A 21,262-nucleotide genomic window follows, 5' to 3' on the forward strand; every position below is an offset into this window, starting at 1 on the left:
GCCATGTGTTTAGTGAAAATTTGAACTTTTTTAGATGTTGAGATTTTTAATAATTTAGTTTTTTGTGTTAAAGTAACATGAAGAGAGTATTATGATTGAAGTATGCGCTCGTCATTTTCTGCTGTCAGTGTCAGAATATCTTTTAACCATAACATTTGTGATGTTGTTTTTTTAAATTTAGTATATTTCATTTCAATACCTTCACTGTTAGACTCATTCAGATTTTAATGGATTTTATCTTAATTATGTTTTCTATAAATTGTGTTTTGCAACACTTTTTGTTTTGCTATGAGTTGCAAAGCCTTCACCACACTGCCAGTAATATCATTATTTTGGGGAAATACATACATACTTATTTATTATCAATTTATTTTACTGGCCTTAAAATAGTAAAACTAAAATTTAAAAAAGAAGAAAAACTAAAATAATACTGGAATCACTAATGTTGTATTATTATAATCATATGAATCAAGTATCAATTCAGCTTTCTTTAAGTGCTAACATATGACCCTCTCCATCATAATGAGTTGGATGTCTGTCCGGTCCGTACAACAAACAAACGAATTTTTTTCATGAAAAAGTAGATTTTTGCCTGTTTGGGGTTTTCGTTTGTTTCTGAATAAACAAAGTCTCAGTTTCAATATTAGTTAATAATCCAAATGATAAATAGTTTTGAAGCTCGTAAAGCCCCCCCCCCCCCCCCCCCCGTTTATAGCTGAATAAAGTTAATTGATAGAAGAGACAGATTGTGGTTGACAGCAGAAGAAGATGCCAAACTATATACGTGAGGAAGACATTGCTCCGTTTTTTATATTTAATTCCCGTTAGAGGTACATGATGACAGAGCTCATTTAGGATTATTTCACCGCACCAGAGGATGATAGTCTAGTGGAGCAGAGTCTGACAGCAGCTCAACCTCTGAGTCTGACTATAACATCAGCTCCGATCATAACGCTGAAAGTGAGACAGAGGAAGATTCCACTCATGGTTGATGACGACATACAACGTCTGATTATAGTTAACCACAAGGTCACGTGCACGTATGTGTGAAGGTATGTCTAGACTACTTATGTCTACAATAATGTTGGCTTGACGACGTTTGATGACAGCCAAACTTTGGAAGATGATCTCACTAGAGAAAGATTATATTGGTATCGATAAAACTGAGACTTTCTTCCTCATACAGACAACTCAAAATGTTATACCGTGAAACGTATCACGTTATAACGTGATATAACGAAAGTCATAGTTGGTCTCAAGCAGAGGTGGACTGTATATGATACTTACTTTCTCCCTAAACTACTGCGTCACGAAACGGTCCGCTGCTGGCTGCTGGCACGGGCGGACTGCACATCGGGAGCACCGGGACAATTCCCGGTGGGCTGATAGTCGTTCTGGCCTGACTTGAACAGTCAACTTCACCAGAAACAATAAAGTGAGCAAGAATGAGTTGCAGGATGCCCGGACCAATCAAATCCACGTAGCTATGTGGTGATGACGGGTAACAGGCTACAGTGGAAAATTGAAAGTAAAAAAAAACACGCTGTCTCTCTGTCTCTGCTGCACTGAGGGTTCAGCTCCGTCCCCTTAGGGCGCACTCACACTAGGACCAGTGTGAGTGCGGAAAGAAGCAGCTAACTGCGTATGTCTGCTGGCACTTCTCGTCACCCTTTTTCTTGAGACAGCTCTGCCTCATCTTTCCTCTGATATAAAAGCAATCAAGTTATGATCATATTCAGTTATTGCTGTGTGAGTCTAGACTTAGACTAGCTGCAAGAGTTTACTTATTGTTGAGCGACTGATCCTTCGGGGGTTTTTTGTTTTTTTTGTTTACCACTTCTTACTGTTATAATAGCGTGTTAGTCATATGTAAACCACTTTAGACCATGCAGGAATATATGAAAAAACTAACTGTGAAATCTGCCTTTATTGCATTTTCACAAATAAAATAACGCTTTCACAATTCTGAAACTGTTTTAAAGAGGCTTTGGCCTCTCTGAGATAATCCAGTCCAGATTTAGGTGTAGTGGTTTGGTTGAAAGTGTGTCTCAGAAAACAGTAGCCTACGGCTCTAATGACTAACACGCTGTTATAACAGTAACAAGTGGAAAAAACAGAGCATCGGTAGCTCAGCAATGTAAGTTAAGGTTCTCTTAGATTTCCACTCATCTGCTGACGCTGTTTCATTTTTGCTGCAACTGTGATAGAATACTGAACGTTAGCAGCTTCTAATGATGCATTAGAATGGGCTGTTATTAAAGTACGCACGCGACGTTTCTGGACGCAGGTGCACGCGTCCACAGAAGCAGGCTGCCTGAGTGCTCCTCCGTGGAGATGACACTGTAGAGTTACAAAATTATAATGAATATATTTTGAAAGTGGAGGGACACAAACAGGAGGGGGATTTTCCACTTGGGACAGGGGAAATTACGCCCCAGCTTGAACGTGGAGAATATTTACCATGAGACCAATTTAATAAAGTGCTGATGTGCCTTTCAAGACTTTGCAAATGAAAATGAACCAGTGCATGTCTCATCTCACAGATACTGTAAAGGTGCCCATCCCACTTTTTCATATTTAGTGCAATGGTGGGTGGAGTAATGTCACCAGTAATGAATCTGAATGCACAGTGATAGACTGAGTCCAGAGACAGAAGCATGTCTATAGATAATGTTACCATAATCTAGAACAGATAGAAATACTGCTTGGATGAGCTGTTTCCTGCAGGGCAAAGGGAAATAGTTTTTTTTCCCCGGTAGCTATAAGTATCCTACTTTTTGTTTTAATTAACCTGTAAGTGTGTCAATGTGAAATTAAAATGTACGTTTTGATCCAACCAGATGCCTAGATATTTGTATCTCTCTAACTTGTGGGATTGTTTTCTTTTTGTGGCGTGGCAGCAATACCTTTCTGTACTTGATGACTTGATCAATCAATCTTGTGCCAAAGGTCATCTTGAGGCAACTTTCACATGGAGCAGGACTAGACTATATTCATTGATTAAATTGGAAAAGACTCAACATTCCCACATGAGCAAGCACTTGGTGACAGTGGCAAGGAAAAACTCCCCTTTTTTGGAAGAAACCTCAGGCAGAACTGGGTTCTAGGTGGGCGGCCATCTGCCTGGACCGGTTGGTGTTGAGGGGAGACAGAGAGAGAAGGGAGAAAGAGCACAGAGACAAACAATGTCAATCTGACTCTGCTGATGAGGTTGAAGTGTTGATGAATCTAAAGACTGCGTGGTGATGGGGAGATGGTGGGTCGCGCAAAACAGCATGAAGAAATCACCTGAGCAGAAAAGGAGAAACATTTAAGAAGACAACTGCAATATGATAGGCTGACAATGAAGGTGTGTCACTGTGCTATTGGTTAGACTTGACCAGGTGATGTTAACAGCGGACGTGTCAATTGATGCTCCAGAAATAACAGCAAGGAAATGATGAGCTTTGACAGAGATCATTATGAGCTGTTTAGAAGGAGCTGAATGACTAAAGAATGAGAAATAAAACTATGACCTGAGCATACAAAAATATGGTCTTCCTGGCTGAATTTTCACTCAGTACAAAAAGGATATCAATGCAGGCAAGATATAGAGACACACTTTAAAATGCAGAGTAAGGTTATACAAATTAATGAGAGAACCACAAAAAACTATGATTATTGAAGAATATCACATAAAAGGGGCTTAATCACAGGGCTTTAGGACAAAGTACAAACTTGAACTTCCTTGTAGCGTGTGTGTGTGTGTTTAGTGAGAAAAGAGCTAGTGCAATATAAAGCAGAATTTATTTCCACAGAAAAAACCTGTTAAAACTAAATGAGGAAATTAAACGTGTATGTGTTGTTTACATTTAGTTTGCATTAATACTTTTAATGATACTACAAAATTAATTGCATGCATACAACCGATACGAATTCACCAATATTTGTCATTACTTTTATTGTCCATTAATCTAAATGAGACTGTCTGCTTATTTGTCTTAATTCATTCAAATGAATTTATAAACATTACTCAGTGTTTGGTGAGAAAAGGCATTGACAGCAATACTCTCACTTTTTAATGACCACTTGTAAAAAAACAAAAATCCAACTCCCAAACTGGTCCTCTGGCTTATAAATTGGTTCGAGGTAGGCTATAGCTCCACATCATGGTCGGACACTCAGCTTGTCCAAAACTTTACTATATTCACAATGTCAATAGTAACAAATAAGTCAATTTGGCAGTTTTTCCACTTATCATCATTTACTTTGGAAGCATAATGCTGCAGAAATGTATAAACATTACTGTTTGGGGAGTAAAGGCATCTACAGCAACTCTCACTTTTTAATGACCACTTTTAAAAACAGTGGTGACTGAAAAAGCATACAAGTGATTTTAATGTGTGTTCTTTTTACAGGGTCCAGTGCTGTGACAACTGTGTTTGTGCAGAAAGGGAAGAATTTACATCTGGATGTTAACAAACCTGTTGTTCTCGGACAACACGATGTATTTATATGGACAGTCAACGTCGATCTCAATGTTGTGAGATTATTTCCTGATAAACGAACAAAAATACTTGACAGTTATGTAGGAAGGCTTGAGTTATCTGTACAAAATCACTCTTTGCTTTTGAAGAATGTGAAACACAGCGACAGTGGAGATTACACTGCAAATATAACTGGGGACGAAAACAAATCTGTAGCTGAATACAAGGTCATAATTCAAGGTAGGTTTCTTTAGATTTCAAACATTGATACACAGTATTACCCTGTTTTATAACCCTTCACACCTACCTTTTGTCCTCTAGATCCAGTGTCTGCAGTTCAGCTGTCAGTGAACTCTGTGTCTAACAGCAGAGAGTCCTGTAACCTCACTGTGACCTGCAGTACAGAGGACTCTCTCATCAGCAGCACTTTTAGATGTGACAACCAAACCTGCAATCAGGAGGGAGGAGAGCAGTCAGAGATCATAACCTCTGGTTCTTCTCTCCGTGTCTACCTGTTGAATGACTTCATCATCTGTAACCATAGCAACCAGGTTAGCTGGACCAGAGACAGGAAGGAGATTCGGCCTCTCTGCTCTCTAACTGCTGGTGAGACTGAAAGAACAGCTAGTTTAGACACACTGTTTGTCATGCAGTGCAAATCGCAAAATTTGTTACAGAGCCCAAAAAGGGCCATAGAGAGAAAAACTATAAATTGAGGTGATGTTTTACTACGTCAAGTGCTTGAAATGCTGCAAAAGACATGTGTCCCCAGGTTTTTTTTTTAGTAAAAACAGACCCAGGGCCAGGATGAAGTGACTATTTTATTCCACATATATTTGTTTTTTTTTAGTACAATTTGGGGGTATTTTAATAATATTATGTCTGGCTGTCTTGACTGTGGATGTAGCTGCCATAACCAAGTCATTTCCTGAGAAAGATCAATAAAGTACCTGTCTATTTAAATCTGAGGAGGCTTTTAAAAATCGTGTTGGGGCACAGTTTTTCATATAATACATTTAATTGATTTAACCATGTAATAGCCCAAGGAATGCATAACAACAACATAAGGCTACTGTTTTCAATGTAACGAATACATTCCTTAATCAACTAAATACTGAATGAATCTCTGTTAAAAGGAGGAGCATGGAAACAGCAGTCTGTTGTGCTGGCTGTCTGCATTTGCACGTATCTCGAATGCACAAACCTACCAAAACGTTGGAATGAATTGTATCTTGTTCACATGCACTAGCATTTCAAGTGTTTGATATAATAAAACATGGCATTGATAAAAATAAATATATTTGCCCATATAACCTTTGGGGCTCTGTAATTTGTAGTTAAAATGTTCTTAAAAGTTATGAATCTAGGATTGTTTGGAAAGTGTAACAAGTAAATACGTAAACATTTCTGATCATTTTTTTGTTTATTTGAAGGTTCTTATCTGGGCATAGCAATTGGCATTGGGATCGTGATTGTAGTTTTCCTCTTTTGTATTTGCTTCCTTTACAAAAGACACACAAGTAAGTCCTATTGTATATTTCATCATAAGAGTAATAATGTAATTCAAATCTTCATAGATGTTTGTATATGAATTTCATCATTGTAGCAGAGAATACCCACCACACCCACAAACCTCTCATGTATAATTAAACAATGGCATCAGAATGATTAAAGTTTCAGTATATAACATTCAGTCCCACTAGATGTCAGCAAACAACTATTTGCTATGTAAAGATATAATTTCCAACATGGTGGCAGTGTCACAAAGTATCTCATTGAAGCAACACTAAAATATGTTTCTGAAAACATTTGATGCAGAAACAGAATCTTGATCCATATTTGATCAGCACTGTTTGACATTTGATGAGTTTGTTGTTGTTGTTGTTGGTTCAGGGACTGCTTAATTATTCTTTTTCCCCACAACTTATTGAGTAAGCAACATGCGCATTTGTTTTGGTGTGACATCTAGTGGGGCTGAATGTCATATATTGCACGTTTAATGTCCAATTTAAATTAGAATAGATATATTTTGCTTTGGAAATATAGACCTGGTTGTTAAATTAAATAACATTACCAACGTCAACGGCAGCAAATGTGAAAAAAAACCTTCCACTACAGTGAACTTCAGAATAATGAACATTATATTTTATATTTTAGCTCAATAAGCATTTTTTTCCTTTTTCTGCCAAAATCTGTCGTGAATTTTACAACTTGTTTTAATTTATGATTTAATCTTGCTAACCTCAATCAGCTTTATTATTATCATTATTAAGAAAATCAACAATGTTTTGTTTTTTTATGACAGACAAACAAAAAAGAAAGAACAGTGAAAATGCAATATATGAAAGTCTTCGGGTAAGTGAGGAATTTCACATTGTGTGTAATTTAATTTAACATTTAAGAAATGATTTTCAGAAACAGGTGACATGTAAAAAAAAAAAAAAAAAAAAGGTAAAAAATGTAAAATGTGAAAACAATGCAGCCTTCATAATACATTTGACACCAAACACTTCATCATAACGACTTGGCAGTCTATCTAAATGACCTCTCTATCACTTTGATGTTTTTCTAGGATCTCAATCTCAACCAAACTGCTGTACAATCTACTGAGACTGTAAACACCCACGAGACAGAGGCCGTTTATACTGTAGTTACCTAAGCTCCAAAGTCAAACCACCAACTGAAAAACACTGATCATGATGATGATTCAGTTCATTCACAGGACTAAATCCTGGTACGTCATGATGGATTTGAAGTCCCACTCAGCCTCAGAGTGGTCTTCAAACATTGTTTAGACAACTTGCTGGACCCTCTTGCAAGATTTTGTTTACTGAAACAGCTGCACAAAAAGATTCTTCAATGACTAGAAAACTGAATTTGTAATGTAAATATGTTTGACTTTCATGTAATAAACTGATCGTGACTTTACTTTATGTAATTACCTTTATCTCAAAGCTGTTCACTGGTTCAATATCAGACAGAATATTTTTGTCAAGTGCAACTGGCCTTGCACTTGACAAAAATACTTGTGGGGTTTTTTGAGTTTCGCCTTACCATTAACAAACTTAACATGCTTCATGGGATCATATATTCTGGCATCAGGGCTAGCACCGAGGTAAGACGCATCAGGATGAACAACAAATCCAGAAGGAAAGACATTGACGTTGATCATGTCACTGTACTGATTTAACACTTCTGGCTCGAGGTCGATACCCCTTTTCGTGGCAGGTGTTTGCTGTACCCCCTTTATGATCCTCACTGCAAGAGCCTGAGCAGAGGACTCCCCTCTAAGAGTGAACACTTCACCAAATCTACTGGAAGTTAAACGGGGCTGTCGGACTTCCTTTCACATAGGATTCTCTGACTGCCACCTTATGGTCTCTTCAATTATACTTGCCAATTCAGGGGTGACCTCTAAACTCTGCAAGTGATAAAACTGGTGATAATTGGGAACAAACTGTAGGTGTCGTTCTAATGTGTAGCCAATTAAGGGAAGTTAAAGTTAGGTTGGTTAGGTTAGGTTTATCTTAAACTTTACACTAGGTAAATTGTGAGACAATTAAGATTTACAACAATAACAGCAGTGGAACAATAATAGTGGAACATATGCAATTGCATATTGCAGATATGGAAAATATTAGAGACTATGGGGAGGTGATGGAGTGATGTTGCCCAGCGTTGACTGTCAGCCATGGTGAATGCAGGCGGGGAGTTCGGGTCCTCTGAAATGGAAGTAACTTAAAACTGCATTCTATCAAAAGGCCACCAGGGGGCGACCGTTTTGGTGTCAAAAGGACTTCCGTCTCTATACAAGTCAATGGAGAATTCACCAACTTCTCACTTGATTTATAACCTCAGTAAACATTTTCAAAATGTGTTTATGGTCTCAATCGCTAGTTTAAAGCCTTCTTCAATGCAGTATGATATTCATTTGTGAAATGAATCCCTGATTTTATATGTGACGATAAAGCAGGGTATGCATTAGGGCATGGCTACGTTGTGATTGACAGGTTGATTGGTTCACAGGTTCAGGACGGCGCCTCTTGCTCCTCCTGATGCCCATATAAGTAGAATCCGTGTTTTTTTTTTAACCCAGCATGCACCTGAAATTTTCAAGATGGCGCTGTTCAGATCTGAAACTGTTCGCTTCCAAGCAGCAGTCCACAAACCAATGGGTGACGTCACGGATGTTACGTCCATTTTATATACAGTCTATGGGTGAATGCAATGCATTAACCGGAAGAGCGAACACACCGCTCTACCGATTTCTGACGGGTTCTTCCGGCTTTCAACTATGACGTGACATAGGCCTACTAGGCAGTCACTTAAGGCAGGAAGTCATTACACTAAGTCACTTAAAAAATAAAAGCATGCAATACAAACATAAAACACAGTAACAGACTTCCACCTTGTTACATAAACATACGATATCCAACTATCACAAGCTCTCTAAAACAAATCCTTTCCGAGACAGCAACACAGATGAGCAAACCAGTTAACAGCAAGTCACAGCTGACACAGATTTTCACCTGCATGCTGCTGCAGTGCTGGAGGGACAGAGAGGTCATAGAATCACAGAAAGGCCTAGACAGGAGAGAGAAAGAGGAAGCTGCGGAAAGGGCCAGACAGGAGAGAGTGAGAGACAGCAAGCTGCAGAATAGCCTAGACAGGAGAGAGATCGAGCCGCAGAACGTGCTAGACAGGAGAGAGATCCTGCCGCAGAACGTGCTCGACATGAGAGAGAGAGAGAGAGAAGGGGGGGGGGGGGGGGGGGGGGGGGGGGGGGGGACTCCAGACAGGGCTAGACAGGAGAGAGATCGAGCGCAGAACGTGCTAGACAGGAGAGAGATGCTGCCGCAGAAATGGCTCGACATGAGAGAGAGAGAGGGGGGAAACTGCAGATAGGGCTAGACAGGAGAGAGAGGAAGAAAAGGCCAGGCAGGAAAAAGAAAAGCTGGAGGCCGAGTAAAGGGAAAGAAGAGATAGCAAAGTACAGACTGTTAGGCCAAAAGAGAAGGATAGCACTGTATACTTGGTATCAGAAAGAGAGAAATGACAGGACGGGAAGAAAGGAAAGCATTGGCTTCAGAAGTCAGTGTTAGCTCTCATAGCTGAGGCTGGAGAATCAAATGCATCTTTGCAAAGTTCATATAGATAGCAGCACTATATTTACAGGAAAAGGTTTTGTATGTTGCACCAGAATTCACTGAAGGATTATTTTCACCTGTAGTCCGTTGGGACAAATGTCATTTAGAAGTTTATATTGAGCATTTTTTGTATTAGTTTAACAAGTTTGATTCACTGTAACACATGTATTTAGGTAACTGCACATTCACTGTTACCACTTCCTTTCTCATAGGACTCAATATAGAACCGCTTTCATTTTAAGCCTGCAAGTCTGTGTCTGTCATACATGTTCGGTACTTCATTGAAGCAACGACTACCACAACAGTTGACAGAAAGACTCAACAGATATGTTGCTATAAAAGCACCCTGCACTGCACCCTGCATTTTATGACATTTTATTACAAATAATCTAACCTGACCAACTGACTATTGTTTTTATTGCACTTTATCTTTTAGTCTCACCGGCAGTTGGAGAGCAGAGATCTGATCACCTGTTTTTTCATGTGATTTTTGATTTACTAACATTGCCAAATTAACTATGGACATTTTATCGAAGCCCCTTTTAATGTTCAGTCTAGACAACAAGGACATGAAGAGTAAACGGTCTACGGAGGAAAATGAGTGAGTATTATTTTAATATGTTGGAAATTGTTTGGAACATGATTGTTTAACTTTGATCTAATCAACATTAAGCTCTGGGGGGTTAACGTAGTCCAAAGTGAGATCTGTTGAAAACATATTTTCAAATGAGACCTTTCTCTCTAAAACATGATTTAATAAAGTTAATTATGAGATTAGAGGCCATATTTCATTTCAGTTCTTTCAGTATTCTTTTAGATTTTTGAATGATGAGTGTGTTGGCGGGAGATTTCACTTGTGGAGCTCAAATAGGCAAGTTCCTGCTGAGTACAGTGCATACATAGTCCTTTCACTTTCTCGTGTCACATCAAACACACAATGGCTCTCGCACTTCTCTTGGCTGTCTGTGTGCTGTATTCATGGAAAACACAAGGTAAAACATTTTTCTTTAAGTATTTTATGTTGCTTGACTTTGTTTTCAATGTTTGGTTGTTATAGTGAGGCACTGCTGAAAGTTGTTTTTGAATTAGACATTATTGATATAAAATGCTATAAAACTGAACCATGTGTTTAGTGAAAATTTGAACTTTTTTAGATGTTGAGATTTTAATAATTTAGGTTTTTGTGTTAAAGTAACATGAAGAGAGTATTATGATTGAAGTATGCGCTCGTCATTTTCTGCTGTCAGTGTCAGTTATCTTTTAACCGTTAACATTTGTGACGTTGTTTTTTTAAATTTAGTATATTTACTTTCAATACCTTCACTGTTAGACTCATTCAGATTTTAATGGATTTTATCTTAATTATGTTTTCTATAAATTGTGTTTTGCAACACTTTTTGTTTTGCTATGAGTTGCAAATCCTTCACCACACTGCCAGTAATATCATTATTTTGGGGAAATACATAAATACTTATTTATTATCAATTTATTTTACTGGCCTTAAAATAGTAAAACAATTAAACAAGAAGAAAAACTAAAATAATACTGGAATCACTAAAATATATTGTAATATTATATTCATGTGAATCAAGTATCAATTCCGCTTTCCTTAAGTGTTAACATGTGACCCTCTCCATCACAATGAGTTGGATGTCTGTCCATACAACAAAGAAACACGTTTTTTCATGAAAAAGTTGATTTTTGCCTGTTTGGGGTTTTCGTTTGTTTCTGAATAAACAAAGTCTCAGCTTCAATATTAGTTAATAATTCAAATGATAAATAGTTTTGAAGCTCTTAAACATGACATGAGGTCGTAAAGCCCCCCCCCCCCCCCCCCCCCCCCCCCCCCGTTTATAGCCAAGGCTGAATAAAGTTTATTGATAGAAGAGACAGATTGTGGTTGACAGCAGAAGAAGATGCCAAGATAGATACATGAGGAAGACATTGCTCAGTTTTTTTATATTTAATTCCCATTAGAGGACAGAGCTCATTTAGGATTATTTCACCGCACCAGAGGATGATAGTCTAGTGGAGCAGAGTCTGACAGCAGCTCAACCTCTGAGTCTGACTTGCAGCCCACCGACTATAACATCAGCTCCGATCATAACGCTGAAAGTGAGACAGAGGAAGATTCCATTCATGGTTGATGACGACATACAACTTCTGATTATAGTTAACCACAAGGTAACGTGCACGTATGTGTGAAGGTATGTCTAGACTACCTATGTCTACAACAATGTTGGCTTGACGACGTTTGATGACAGACAAACTTTGGAGGATCATCTCACTAGAGAAAGATTATATATCGATAAAAATGAGACTTTCTTCCTCATACAGACAACTCAAAATGTTATACCGTGAAACTTATCACGTTATAACGTGATATAACGAAAGTCTATGGTCACGAAACGGTCCGCTGCTGGCACGCGCGCACTGCACATCGGGAGCACCGGGACAATTCCCGGTGGCCTGATAGAAACCAGAAACAATAACGTGAGCAAGAATGAGTTGCAGGATGCCCGGATCAAATCCAGGTAGCTATGTGGTGATGACGGGCAACAGCAGGCTACAGTGGAAAATCAAAAAACACGCTGTCTCTCTGTCTCTGCTGCACTGATGGTTCAGCTCCGCTCCCTAAAACAGAGGAAAGAACTGCTGTCACTTCTCGTCACCTTGCAGGAATACTATTACTTTATTCCTCCTCACTGTTCTGTATTAAATGTCCGGACACTAAATAGGCGGACAGAGATGCTCCGTCAGTAAGCGGTGCGAGGACGCAGTTATTAGCAGCTGTGGTCGAGCGAGGTAGAGAGTGAATGAAGAGAGGGAGCGCTGACAGTAAGAAAGACGGTGAATCAGATCAGTAAAACGTTATTTTCTGGTTGTTTCACAGCGGTTACCTTCAACAGCACAAATACACTTCCCCACACACCTCCTCTCAACCCTGCAGCTCAGCTTCAAACCTCTGAATGTGAAACACCTGCGTGCTGTTTAAAAGACAGCAGCAGCTTTATACTGCTTTAGTTGGTTCAGATTAAAAAAGTCTTAATGAGAGATCATCTTTATTTCCATCTGTACAATAAATCAAATATGATCCTGATCCACTTCTAAGACTTCTGGAAGTCTTTTAATGATAAGCAAAGCTAGTTAGTTTAGTTATTTAAAGAAATACAATGTAGAAAAAGATATTTACTGAACAGTGTTTTATATGTTCCTCAATAATTAACTAGCTGAACTTAGATAATCACTTCTGCTTTTTTTGTTTAAGAGTAAAAATATGGAAATTAGTTTTTATGGTTTGTTTGGAACATTTATTACCTGGTAACATTTATTTCCTGTGCTCTGTGGGTGTGTCATCATTCATATCTATACACAGTAGTTAAATTACTAAAGCACAAACAAATTCTAGATATGACCTCTTAATGTTGCTCTCAGAATGATGCATTTGACTTAAAAATACACAACATTTTCTCCCAGGGGTGCATGCCCCCGGACCCCCCTACAGGGTCGGACTGAGGTCCAACTACATAACAACATAGTCCCTCAAAATTCAGTGGGAAACATTGGATCACTGGATTCGTAATATCAAATTAAACGTTTATTGTTGTATTTGTGTCTTGCAATTTACTTTACTTAGACATCTGTCTTAGCGCACTTTAAAGGAGTCACATCACAACCTGTGCACTCCTTGTTAGTGCTCGTGGACTGATGTAGCTCCTTCTACGTCAGATCATGAATGAATGACTCTACCATAAGAGCATACATTCCTGTGCACTTTAAAATCCCTCTCAGTGTAATCATATAACAGTATCATCCACTGTGTTCAGTAACAGCAGGATCTCATCATGTCTCAACCCAAACATGAAGTAGGTAGGCCTATAACTTAAATCACAAACTGTTAAAAACAGTTACATTCAGAAGCAGAGTAGCTGCATCGTATTTCTAAAATGGTCCGTGGTAACGATTGTGTGTTTGAGTGTCTGTTGTAAAGTATTCCAGGAAGATGCAGCAGAGAAACTGAAAGCAGTTTTGACCAAATTCAGTGTTAGTTCTGGGAATTTGGAGCATTACCACTTGAGCAAGGTTACTTTGGTTTGAGAAGTGGGGGTCACAAAACAATGGGTCTGGGGGAGTCCACTGCCAGAAAAAATGTTTTCGATTTGAATCCCATTTCCTGTATTTCTACATACATTTAGGGACTATGGTGATACAAAATCCAGAAAATAATTAAGTTTGTCATAATGATATATTCTGCTATAAAGTTTAGTACTAAAATATGTATAAGAAAAGGTTGTCTTATTTTCTGTATTTTCTAATAGAGGGACTGATAGCCAGGACTTGAGAGAATCATTTTATTTTCTGTTAATCTTTTATATAATTTGCATTTTTGTGTTTCTGCTGCTTATCCTTGTCTCACCCTCTTTATCATGAGACAGCTCCACCTCAACTGTCCTCTGATATGAAAGCAATCAAGTTATGATCATATTCAGTCATTGCTGTGTGAGTCTAGCATTAGACTAGCAGCCAGTTTACTTATTGTTGAGCGACTGATCCTTCGGGTTTTTTAACCACTTCTTACTGTTATAATAGCGTGTTAGTCATATGTAAACCGCTTTAGACCATGCAGGAATAGATGAAAAAACTAACTGTGAAATCTGCCTTTATTGCATTTTCACAAATAGAATAAAGCTTTAACAATTCTGAAACTGTTTTAAAGAGTCTTTGGCCTCTCTGAGATAATCCAGTCCAGATTTAGGTGTAGTGGTTTGGTTGAAAGTGTGTCTCAGAAAACAGTAGCCTACGGCTCTAATGACTAACACGCTGTTATAACAGTAACAAGTGGAAAAAACAGAGCATCGGTGGCTCAGCAATGTAAGTTAAGGTTCCCTTATTCCCCTCATCTGCTGACGCTGTTTCATTTTTGTTTTTTCGAAGTGCCGCAACCGCGATAGAATATTGAACGTTAGCAGCTTCTAATGATGCATTAGAATAACGTGCTGTTTTTAAAGTACGCACGCGACGTTTCTGGACGGGGGTGCACGCGTCCACAGAAGCAGGCTGTCTGAGTGCTCCTCCGTAGAGACTACACTGTAGAGTTAAAAAATAATAATGAATGTATTTTGAAAGTGGAGGGACACAAACAGGAGGGGGATTTTCCACTGGGGACAGGGGAAATTACGCCCCAGCTTGAACGTGGAGAATAGTTACCATGAGACCAATTTAATAAAGTGCTGATGTATAATGGCATGTATTCTTTCAAGACTTTGTACATGAAAATGAACCAGTGCATGTCTCATCTCACAGATAAAGGTGCCCATCCCACTTTTTCATATTTAGTGCAATGGTGGGTGGAGTAATGTCACCAGTAATGAATCTGAATGCAGAGTGATAGACTGAGTCCAGAGACAGAGACATGTCTATAGATAATGTCACCATAATCTAGAACAGATAGACATACTGCTTGGATGAGCTGTTTCCTTTTTGATACTTCTGTATAAGTATCCTACTTTTTGTTTTAATTAACCTGTAAGTGTGTCAATGTGAAATTAAAATGTACGTTTTTGATCCAATCAGATGCCTAGATATTTGTATCTCTCTAACTTATTGTTTTCTTTTTCTGGCGTAGCAGCAATACACTTCCGTACAAAATGATGGATAACTTCACATATATTAAAACAAATATAGAGACATTTCACGTAAAACAGCATGAAGAAATCACCTGAGCAAAAAAGGAAAAACATTTAAGAAGACAACTGCAATATGATAGGCTGACAATTAAGGTGTGTCACTGTGCTATTGGTTAGACTTTACCAGGTGATGTTAACAGCTGACGTGTCAATTGATGCTCCAGAAATAACAGCAAGGAAATTATGAGCTTTGACAGAGATCATTATGAGCATTTTAGAAGGAGCAGAAAAAACTATGATGTGAGCTTACAAAAAGATGGTCTTCCTGTCTGAACTTTCGCTAAGCTTCATTAGTTCAAAAAGTACAAAAGTACAAAAAGGATATCAATGCAGGCAAGATATAGAGACACAACTTTAAAATGCAGAGTAAGATTACACAAATTAATGAGAGAACCACAATAAATTATGGTTATTGAAAAGTATCACATAAAAGCGGCTTAATATCATTACAGAGCTTTAGGACAAAGCACAAACTTGAAATAAACTTCCCTGTAGCGCGTGTGTGTGTGTGTGTGTGTGTGTGTGTGTGTGTGTGTGTGTGTGTGTGTGTGTGTGTGTGTGTGTGTGTGTGTGTGTGTCAGAGCATTTTCTGGTCAACACATTAGCAACAGGATCTATTTTGTGCTCACAGATGACATTTGTTTAGTGTGAAAAAGGAGCTACTGCAATATCGAGCAGAATTTATTTCCACAGAAAACCTGTTAAAACTAAATGAGGAAATGTTTACTTCCTGTTTTTCCTCAATACTATTTTTGAGGGCTGTTTTAAGTTCTTGAAACCTTTGTATTGTTTAATATGTTATGATCATGCAGACAACTTTTATGTCTTCCTCTGTCTCAGGTTATAGTTGATTACATATTCCTAAGCATAGTGTCCATATCAATACCTAAACTTCATCAGTTTGACGGCTTTTATGGAAGACGAGCAGCCACAGACCATCTATACATCTATATCTCTACTTTTATACATCTAAATCTACAGTGAGGAGCTTTTCATTAAACGACGTCACTGTTGGAAGAACTGCAGCTTCTGTCTTCTCACTCTTTGTTGAACTTCTAAAACTATTTTTATTGATAAACATTCAGTGTAAAAAGTACAAAAAATATGCTAAATTATTCCTTATTATTATTTTGGCCTGTGAAACTGTAGCCAGACATTTCTCTTTTCATACAGCAGGTAGCTGCATGATGATAATGGTCACAATGTAGCAGAGCATGGAAGAGGAAGCATCTGTATTTTGTAATGGGGGGAATATGTATGTGTTGTTTAAATTTAGTTTAAACAACACTTTGCCTTGTCTTCTCAAATTCAAATATGTGAAATTAGTAATGAAAAGTTAATCTCAAATGCAAAACTTTATTGCATGCATAAAACTGCTATGAAGTCACCAATATTTGTCATTACATTTATTATCCATTAATCTAAATGAGAATGTCTGCTTATTTGTCTTAAATCATTAAAAATGAATTTATAAACATTACTCAGTGTTTGGTGAGAAAAGGCATCAACAGCAACTCTCACTTTTTAATGACCACTTGTAAAAACCAAAGATCCAAATCCCAAACTGGTCCTCTGGTTTATGAATTGGCTCGAGGTAGGCTATAGCTCCACATCACGGTCGGACACTCAGCTTGTCCAAAACTTTACTATATTCACAATGTCAATAGTAACAGATGAGTCATTTACTTTGGAAGCATAATGCTGCAGAAATGTATAAACATTACTCAGTATTTGGGGAGTAAAGGCAGTGACAGCAATACTCTCACTTTTTAATGAGCACTTATAAAAACAGTGGTGACGGAAAAAGCATACAAGTCATTTTAATGTGTGTTTTTTTTACAGGGTCCAGTGCTGTGACAACTGTGTTTGTGCAGAAAGGGAAGGATTTACATCTGGATGTTAACACACCTGTTGTTCTCGGACCATACGATGAATTTAAATGGACAGTCAACATCGATCTCAATGTTGTGAGATTATTTCCTAATAAACGAACAAAAATACTTGACAGTTACAAAGGAAGGGTTGAGTTTTCTGTACAAAATCACTCTTTGCTTTTGAAGAATGTGCAACACAGCGACAGTGGAGATTACACTGCACATATAACTGGGGATGAAAACCAACTTGTAGCTGAATACAAGGTCATAATTAAAGGTAGGTTTCTTTAGATTTCAAACATTGATACACAGTATTACCCTGTTTTATAACCCTTCACACCTACCTTTTGTCCTCTAGATCCAGTGTCTCCAGTTCAGCTGTCAGTGAACTCTGTGTCTAACAGCAGAGAGTCCTGTAACCTCACTGTGACCTGCAGTACAGAGGACTCTTTCATCAGCAGCACTTTTAGATGTGACACCCAAACCTGCAATCAGGAGGGAGGAGAGCAGTCAAAGAACACAATCTCTGGTTCTTCTCTCCGTGTCTATCTGTTGAATGACTCCATCATCTGTAACCATAGAAACCAGGTCAGCTGGACCAGTAATATGACGGAGATTCGGCCTCTCTGCTCTCCAACTGCTGGTGAGACTGAAAGAACAGGTAACTGACAATAATGCACAGTTTACACACACTGCTTGTTACAGAGCCCTGAAATGGCCATAGAGAGAAAAACAATATAAATTGAGGTGATGTTTTACTACGTCAAGTGCTCAAAATGCTACTGTTTGCACAGAACATACAATGTGCTCCCAGGTTTTTGTGAATTTGTACACATGATATAAGTGTAAATACAGCTAGCACAACAGACCAGCCTTTCTCCCCGCAGCATAAATTGCAGCTCACCTCAGTATATTTATATTTTTGTATTGAGACTTTTTGAGTAAAATCAGACCCACCCCTGGTGCAAATATCAATGAATGCTATTTGCACCCCAGTACAATTAGAAGTGGATGCTATTTGTACTCTGGTATATATAGCAAAGTGTTCTATTTGCACCCGTCTTGGTGCAAATATCAATGTATGCTATTTGAAACCCAGTAGGAGTACATGCTGCGGGACTGAGTTTCGGAGGGGAGAAATGCGTGTCTCACGGCCAATGCCTGAGACTTCAGAGGTTTGAAATGTATTTGGTATGCATGGCAACCATAGTCTTATCTGTCAAGATTTGATTTCCATCATATAACAACCTGAAGGTTGTAAATTCAGATATTTTCGGGTCGTATGCATTAACTTAACAATGTTATGAAAAATGCAGAAGAGTTTTTCCGCTGAAAACATTATCAATAAATAACTGCTGCTGCAAAGACTCGAACCCTTGTCTCTTGCATTCATAACAGACAAGCTGCCCATTACGCCACCTCTCCGGTCCTATGAAATGATGTGACAGCCCAACATGTTTGCTAATATGGAAGATAGATATTGGCGAAAATTATTTCTAACTGACAAACTGACACTTGAATGCATTCACTGAGGAAAGATAATGAAAATATAATACAACTTTCCCGCCAGAAATGTCTTTAGAACAAACATTAGAGATGAAACCTTTCTAAATTCGCCTTTTTCTGTTGGCGTGGAAGATGAATGTCCGCCATGTTTTCACGTTGTTATACGACTAGGGTACAAATAGCTCAGCTGTGTGGCCGAGGCTATTTGTACCAGGGGTGCAAATAGACACTCCGATTTTATTATCATTATTACATATATAACACATATTTTATGTTTTTATCAGTACAATTTTGGGGTATTTTAGTAAATATATATTCCTTGTGGATTGTTACAGACGTGTTTTATGTTATGTGTGGCTGTCTTGACTGGATGTAGCTGCCGTAACCAAGTAAGAAGAGAAGGGAAAAGAAGGATCAATAAAGTCTCTACCTAAATCTGAAGAGGCTTTTCAAAATCGTGAGGGGGCATATTTTTGATGCAATAAAATTAATTGATTTAACCACGTAATAGAAGAATCTGAAGTTATAGATGAATCACTGTCAAAATCAGCAGGAGGAGGAACATGGAAACAGCAGCATGTTGTGCTGGATGTCTGCATTTACACGTATCTCGAGTGCAAATATTAACAAAAACTTTGGAATGAATTGTATCTTGTTCACATGCACTCACATTTTGAGTGTTTGAAATAGTAAAACATGGCATTGATAAAAATATAAATATTCGCCGATATCACCTCAGGGGCTCTGTAATTTGTAGCTAAAATGTTCTTAAAAGTTATAAATCTAGGAATTTTCAGGGAAGTAACAAATAAATGTGTTAATATTTCTGATCAATTGTTTTTGTTCATTTACAGTTCCTAATTTGGGCATTGGGATCGGGATTGCAGTTCTCTTTTGCCTTTTCCTTGGCTTAATCATATGTAAGTCCTGGTGTATATTTCATCATAAGAGTAAAAATAATTAAAACCTTCATACATGTTTGTATATGAATTCCATCATTGTAGCAGAGAATACCACCACACCCACAAACCTCTCATGTATAATTAAACAACGGCATCAGAATGATTAAAGTTTCAGTAATCAACATTCAGCCCCACTAGATGTCAGCAAACAACTATTTGCTATCTAATTATATCATTTCCAACATGGTGGCAGTTAGAAAGACTGAGGGTGGAACTTAAATTTGTTGGTGTGACATCTAGTGGGGCTGAATATCATATATTGCACCTTTAATGTCCAACTTAAACTAAAATAGAAATATTTTGCTTTGGAAATACAGACCTGGTTGTTAAAATCGTTTTTTGTCCAGGGCTCTTTTTTGTGTGTACCAAAAATGTGCCATTGGGTACTCTAATGGTTCCCAAACCTTTTCTGTCATATGCATAAAACGACTTGAATGTCTATTAATCAGTAATAATAATGGTGAAGATGTTAACTAAATAAGCTAAAGAAGTTTAATCTTAATTAAATAACATTACCAACAATGTCAACTGCAAGTTTCTCATTAATTTCTGCTGTGCAAATGCAAGTTAAGATTTATCCAAAGTTACCTAAAAGACACAAGCCCTTCCACTACAATGAACTTCAGAATAATGAACATTATATTTTGCATTTGAGCTAAATGAGCATTTTTCGCTTTTTCTGCCAAAAATCTGCCTTGAATTTTACAACTTGATTTGATTTCTAATTTAATCTTGCTAACCTCAATCATGATGACCTTTGTTATTATTATTATTAAGAAAATCAACAATGTTTTTTATGACAGACATACACAAAAGAAAGAACTGTGGAAATGCAATATCTGACGATCCTCAGGTAAGTGAAGAATAATATTTCACATTGGGTTTAATTTAACATTTAAGACATGATTTTCAGAAACAGGTGAAATGTTGCTTTCCTAATGCACTTACCAGCCTGTAACCATGCACACCAAACACTTCATCATAATGACTTGACAGTCTATCTAAATGACTCTAACCCTAATCCTCCATCTCTGTGCTACAAGAGCTGCTTCACCCAGTCTGCTGTACTGCTGCTGCTTGCTGCTACTGAACCTGCCACATGTATCACAACCTACCTGTCCAAACCTGATGTTTGAGTTCTCATTGAACAGGTTTAAATATATATGCTGTACTGAGTATGTCAGACAAAGTGAAAATAGAAAACATTTTTCTAACATGGTTGTTTGATTTATTTCTAGGAAATCAATCTCAACCAAATTCCTAATCAGACTGCTACAGAAGATGCTTCAGGTCTTTCTCCAAACACCACCTACGCTAGGGTGGGAAAACCAGCTGCACCTGTATGGAAACCTGTATAAACCTGTATAAACTGAAAAATACAGATCATGATTATGATTTAGTCCATTCACAGGACCAAATCGTGGTGTGTCCTGATGGATTTTAAGTCCAACTCAGCCCCGGAGTGGTCGTCAAACACATTGCTTAGAGAGCTTGCTGAACCCTCTTGCAGGCCTTTTGTTACTTAAACAGCTGCACAAAAAGTTTCCTCAATGACTAAAAACCGTAATTACAATGTAAATACTTTGGGGTGTTGGGTTCTGCATGTGTCCTGCACCACAC

This window comes from Scomber scombrus, chromosome 11, assembly GCF_963691925.1.
Source record: "Scomber scombrus chromosome 11, fScoSco1.1, whole genome shotgun sequence".
In the NCBI taxonomy this organism is placed as follows: domain Eukaryota; kingdom Metazoa; phylum Chordata; class Actinopteri; order Scombriformes; family Scombridae; genus Scomber; species Scomber scombrus.